Here is a 5,826-nt window from a genome sequence, read left to right as displayed (position 1 = left end):
AAATTTCTTTTCTTTTTTTCTTTTCTTTTTCTCTCAGACATTATATCCTGGCCACAGTTTCTCCTCCCAGATCCACTCCTCCCATTTACCTTCAAAAACAAAAACAAAAAACAAAAACAACATAAAAACAGGGAAACAGGATACCAAGTTGCAATTAAACTAGGCACAAACCCTCCTACCAGGGCTGGTTGAAGCTGGACTAAGCAACCCAGGGGGAGGAAAAGAGTCCCAAGAGCAGACAAAAGAGTCAGAGTCACCCCTGACTCCCATCCTTAGGAGTTCCACAAGGACACCAAGCTACACAACCATATGTAGAGGACTCAGTGCAGACCCATAGAAGCTGCTTGACTGTCCCGTAAGTCTCTGTGAGCCCCTATGAGCCTTGCTTAGTTGATTCTTAAAAACAAAACAAAACTTATTTCTTTTTATTTTTATTTTATGTGTATGACTATTTGCCCACGTATATGTATGTGTGCCTGGCACTCGAAGGCTGGGTGGGGTCTCAGCCCTGGAAGTGGCTGTGACATAGATCAGGATGGCCTCAAATGTACAGAAATCCACCTGGCCCTGAGTTCTGGGATTGAAGGCATGTGTCCCCCAAAGCAGTCAGCCACAGCCTTCTCTGAATGAAGAAACTCATGTCTACAGGTTATTGTTGGATTCCTATCCCGGTCTCCCCCAAGGTGAGTGGCTGACATTAACAAAGGATATTTCTCCGTCTGTAGAGCCTGAAATGTATTTAAAATGAGAATCTGTTGCTATTTCTGGGGCTGAGGAGGGAGCTGGGCCAGGCCAGCAGGTGTCAGGAGAGTTGTCTCAGGCTGAGTTTGGGGGCAAATTAAGACATCTCCCAAGAGGCATTGAGAAACCAGACTGTTGAGAGATGGATGGCTAGGAAAATGAAAAGCATCACCTCAGGGCCCCCAAGGCCAAGTTGTAACCCCAAAGGAGCAGGGAATAAGGGGGAGACAGGAGACAAAGGATGAGAAAGGAGGGATATTTTCCCAAAGGGGAGAGGGGCAAAGGACTGCCTCTGGAGGAAACAGACGTGGCTGGCACATAGGAAGAATGGCAGTGTACGAAGGTAAGGGGGAAACCCTGTGTTTAATTTTAGCTGGACATGTTTATTAGGTAATCCAAGGGGGATTTTGACTGCTGGATTTTAATGCTTCCTTTGATAGCTGGACCTTGATAGTCAGACTAGGGAGGAGCAAGTAGAGTTGCCGACTAAGGGACTAGACCTTGGAGGCTAGCTTTAGGAATGTGGTCTGAGGGTGTTGAGCGAGGCTGAGGGAATGGAAGAGAAGGGCAAGGCCTGCCAGAGCTGCGCTCACCATTCGGGCCAGAGTCCCTTCGAATTGTGTCTGCACTCCCCCAGCTGCTCAAATCCTGTGTTGAGGTCCTTGCTCTTAGTTTCCCCAGAAGGTGACTGAAGTCAGAAGTAGGATCAGGTCCACATCCAGCATGCTGGTGACCCAATAGATCAGAAGACAGACGTGCACAGAGGGATGGCTCTGGGAGAATGGTGTGTGTGTGTAGCCTCTGACCCAAGCAGCTGCCATCTTAGGGAGATCAGCAGCCACCACCATGCAAAAGGGGCCCTGTTGACAGTTTTTTCTTCTTCTTCTCATGGAGGAGTGGGAAGGGTCACACGACTCTCTCCAGAGTATATGTGACCTATGTGAGGGGCTGGAGCCCATAGGACCTTCATCTCTGCATCCACACCCCTGTAGGCAGCCTTCACCTATGCTCGGCAAGCCCAATAAACTATGTCCTCTTAGTTTGTCTTTGGGACCTTTGGAAGACTGGTTGACATTGTTTATGTCTAATAGCTCTGCGGTGGTGGCCTTAAATCCCAGCACTTGGGAGGCAGAGGCAGGCAGATTTCTGAGTTCAAGGCCAACCTGGTCTACAGAGTGAGTTCCAGGATAGCCAGGGCTACACAGAGAAACCAGGTCTCAAAAAAAAAAAACAAAAACAAAAAAACAAAAGAAGGCATTGTTTATGTTTAAGCCTGGGAAGGAAAGAAATTTAAGGAAAGGTGTGGGTATATACTGTACCCAGGGAACTTCTTTTGTTTTGATGTTTTGTTTTGATGTTTTGTTTTGAGACTGGGTCTCACTTAGTCTGGGCTAGGCTGCCCTCAAACTCACTGTAGCTGAAGATGACCTTGGATCCCTCTGCCTCTGTCTGTCTCTCTCTCTTCTCCTCCACCGTCCCCTCCCTTCCTCCCTCCCTCTCCCTCTCCCTCTCTATACTGTCCCCGCTGAGCTGAGCTCAACGGGATTCCTCACGGTTTCCTTCACCTCTCCCTCTCCCTCTCCCTCTCCCTCTCTGTCTTCCCCCACCCCCTTTCTTCTCCAAGATTGGATTAGGCCTTATTGGGAATTGAACCCAGGGCTTTGTGCTTTTTTAGGCACGAAATCTATCAAATGAGCCACATTCCCAGCTCATTTGACTTTTTAGAGAGGTTCTCATGTAACATAGACTTCCCTAGAACTTGCTACATAGACCCCTCCTCAGTGCTGGGGCTACAAGTGTAAAATTCTGCGTTCATCGAATTCTTGGAACTTTCTACGGCCTTAAGGACGTTCATCAGTAATTGCAGTCAGCGGCCAACAGGTGGCGCACGTTTGACTAAAACAGTTTGAGCATGACTAGGGAATCGGGCCCATTAAGCTGCTGCCGCAGTTGCTCTAAAATATTTCAAACCATTTACCCTACTAGGACAAGGATAGGTGAGCTTCGAGAAGGAGACCTCCGGGGAGCAGACTGAATTGACCTATCAAGTGTCAGGAGGCCAGCACAGCAACAGGGCTGGAGGGCGAAGGCGTGAGGATTTGAGTTTACACCCTGGCTCCATCTCACACTGACCTGTGTGTCATTGGGTGGAGGTTTTTTGGCTTCTGGGCTTTCGTTTCTTCTTTTGCATGTTCATTAGGGCAGTGTAACAATTCAATTTAATGATGATGTTATTTGGAAACTACTAGGAGAGATTTTAAATGTTCTCATCATGGAGAAGTGACGGTTTGTCAATAGTTTGACTGACATGTATCAGAACATCCATGTTGTGTACTGTAAATACATGCAATTCTTATAGCTCCACTTCACTTAAAAGTTGGAAGAAGGAATTTGAGGCCATCCTTAGCTACTTGTGGAATTCCAAACCAGCTTACCCCTGTAGCTAGGTGTGGTGGCGTACCTGTTTATTCCTAGTAATAAGAAAGCAGAGGCAGGCAGGTCTCTTTGAATTCAAGGTCAGTCCGATTTACGTAATGGGTTCGAGGCTAGCTAGGATTAGGTGGTAAGACTTTGTCTCAAAACAAAGCAAAAACCCAACCAAACAGCCAAACAACCAAAAAAAAAAAAAAAAAAAAAAAATCAAGCTACATGAGATCTTACCTCAGAAATGGAAACGAATCTACAACACAGCTTGTGGCTGCAGCACTTTCTTCTAGGCACAGTTCCTATGCTCAACTCCCAGGAAACCAAACCTAAGAATTAAAAAAAAAAAAAAAAAAAAGTTCATTGAGTTTCTCCAATGGGGGCAATCCTGCCAAATACTGTGGGTTTCAAACCCCGTCTTCTAAGACTTCATGTTCGAATGGTGAGCAGATGGCAAGACAGAGATCAGGTGTGTATATTGGTGCCAAACACTAAAGACGTCTGTGCTCTGTGCCAAAGACACCAGGAGAGTCCCATGAAGACACAGGGTTGTTGGAAGAAGAAAGAAGCCACAAAATAGGTAACTATGGGAGTACATCAGGAAAAGAAACAAACAAAACAAAGATTTACAATTTGTGCAAACCGATCTGGGGAAGGTGTTTTGTTGTTGTTGTTGTTTGTTTGTTTTGTTTTGTTTTGTTTTGTTTCTGAGACAGGGTTTCTCTGTATAGCTCTGGTTGTCCTGGAATTCACTTTGTAGACCAGGCTGGCCTCAAACTCACACAGATCTGTCTGCCTCTCTCTCCCTTTGTTTTTTGTTTGTTTTGTTTTAGCCAGACTTCATTCTGGATTGGATGTTGTAAGCAAGCATGAACTATGTAAAACCACTTCTTTTAAAAATCCCAAATAGCTGGTGGTGGTGTTGCTTGCTGCACTCAGGAGGCAGAGGGAGGCAGATCTCAGAGTGTGAGGCTAGCTCCATCTCCACAGTGACACTTTGCTTCAAGATAAGGACAACAACAAAAAACAACATCTCAAACTCCTAAACCTAGTAATGGTGATGATGATCAACAAAGAAAAGGAACACAAAATTCTAATATAAAAAATGCTGCTGCTTCTTTTTTCTTTTTCTTTTTTTTAGTTAAAACTGTATCAAAGAAGTGAATTCCATAGACTATCCCATCAAACACTGATTCTTGTACCAGACACTGATAAACACTCCTTAAGAATTAAATTGCCAGGCATGGTGGCTCACACCTGGAAACTCCAGCCTTGCAGGGCTGAAATAAGAGGATCTTGGAAGTTCAAAACCAGCCCGGGCCACATCTTTCCAGGCCAGTCTTGGCTCCAAGTGAGACCCTCACCCTGTCTCACCCTCTCACCCCTCCCACCCTGAAGCAATAAAGCCTGCAAATTATAAAATTCAATGTTGTCAGCTCTCAAAATTTGGATGAAAATGAAGGATCCAATCAAGGGGAAATTTGCTAACCAGATGGCTCTTTAGACAGATGTGACTTTAAACAGACGTCTCAGAAGACCGTCCACATTGTTTTGTGTCTAAGAGAGACCTTTTCCATCCTTAATTACACAGGGAGGTATATAATTCTCGGAATGAAGCCTGGCCTTTAGCTCAGTGGAAAATTCCGTTGCTGATTTGAGAGCTGAGCTTTCCTCTGGCTGCCAGGGAAATGGTAAACACTCTGGCTGCCTTTTCTGCCGCAAGCCCAGGCTCTGTGTTTGCACAGTGTAATTCACTGACAGCGACCATGTTTTTCTCCCGTTCCTACTGCTCCACTGTAACATTGCCATATATCCCTCAGGTGGGCATAGTATCTTTAAAACTATCTTAGAACTACATTTCTTATTATCATGTAGTTTTAAAAAATAATTTACGTATTTTAATTTTATGTACGCTGGTGTTTTGTCCACATGTATTTCTGTGTGAGCGTGTCAGATCTTAGAATTAGGGACAATTGTGAGCTGCCATGTAGGTGCTAGGAACCTCTTAGAAGAGCAGTATTCTTAACCACTGACCCATCTCAACTGCAAGCTGCCCTGTGGGTGCTTAGAATTGAACCCCAGTCCTCTGGAAGAACAGCCAGTGCTCTTAACCAATGAGCCATCTCTCCAACCCCCATTGTCTCGTATTTTAGGTTAATGTGGCCCTCATTTGGAGGTCAGAGGACAACTCTTAGGAGCCAGCTCTCTCCTGCCACCATGTGGGTCCCTGGTATCGAACTCAGTTTGTCAGGGTTGGTGATCTGTGCCTTTACCCCCGGAGTCATCTCTCTGGACTGACTTCCTTAATTTATTCCTCCTGTACCCCAGGCTGTCCTATCATGTCACCATGATTCACAAAGTGAATCATGAGATTCTTCCTATGTTCCCACCCCCTCTGGGCCCGTGCATCTCAGCCATGGGAGCACTGCGCCATCTGGTCATACTGCTAATTGAAGATTTGAGTTTTTGATCAATGTCCTTAACCCCCATCACCCCCAAACCCAGGCTGTGGTAACTACCCTTTGTGTGCTCCAATGAGTCCATGTTTTTAGATCCTGCTAGTAAGTGACATCATGTCACTGTATCTGGCTTATTACCTAGCTGTAGGATGTCCTTCAAATTCACCCATGTTGTCAAAAGGAGAGAGAGAGAGGGGGGGGG

At 45.5% G+C, this 5,826-nt stretch overlaps 1 protein-coding gene across 5 annotated transcripts in view; it reads right to left on the bottom strand.

Annotated features, from left to right (window-relative positions):
- The window catches only part of LOC116101621 (ubiquitin carboxyl-terminal hydrolase 29), a 226,773-nt gene that overhangs the window by 17,514 nt on the left and 203,433 nt on the right, over window positions 1–5,826 (bottom strand). For all 5 annotated transcript variants that reach the window (XM_031385317.1, XM_031385315.1, XM_031385314.1 and 2 more), the window contains one exon: window positions 3,403–3,494. The gene's annotated coding sequence lies outside the window, so the exon portion shown is untranslated. The remainder of the gene's footprint in view (window positions 1–3,402; window positions 3,495–5,826) is intronic.

The sequence above is a fragment of the Mastomys coucha genome, unplaced genomic scaffold (genome assembly GCF_008632895.1).
Source record: "Mastomys coucha isolate ucsf_1 unplaced genomic scaffold, UCSF_Mcou_1 pScaffold21, whole genome shotgun sequence".
NCBI lineage: Eukaryota > Metazoa > Chordata > Mammalia > Rodentia > Muridae > Mastomys > Mastomys coucha.
This window is presented reverse-complemented; position numbering and strand designations above follow the sequence as displayed.